This window comes from Penaeus monodon, chromosome 15 (genome assembly GCF_015228065.2).
Source record: "Penaeus monodon isolate SGIC_2016 chromosome 15, NSTDA_Pmon_1, whole genome shotgun sequence".
Classification (NCBI taxonomy): domain Eukaryota; kingdom Metazoa; phylum Arthropoda; class Malacostraca; order Decapoda; family Penaeidae; genus Penaeus; species Penaeus monodon.
Genome location: NC_051400.1, coordinates 43,722,717 through 43,723,118, shown reverse-complemented (window position 1 = coordinate 43,723,118; position 402 = coordinate 43,722,717).

Genomic DNA, 402 nt, shown 5'->3' with positions numbered 1-402 from the left:
TAAGCATCCGTGTAGTACCTGTTGGCTGACGTGTTCATTTCGCCTTGGAATAAGATTAATTGCTGACACTCGCTTACAAGTGATGTACTTCACAAGGGAACTTAGTCGCAATCATTACAAGTAATCATTTATATCACAGTAATTGCCACAGTGCAAAAATATATTTACTTTGCCTTAAAATGGATGAACTGGAAGTTATTCAGAAATAACGACTTCGCTACAGCTACTTTAACAAACTGTCATTCGGTTGTGAAGCTGTAGGTTAGAGATCATATGGCTATGGTTGCAAAAGGACGTATAAAAATAACCCTTTTAAGTAAATACATCCTTGTCCGAGTTTGGCAACAGGATCATCGAGAAAAATAAGTCCATGTGAATTGTTTGAAAATCTAGATCTTGGTC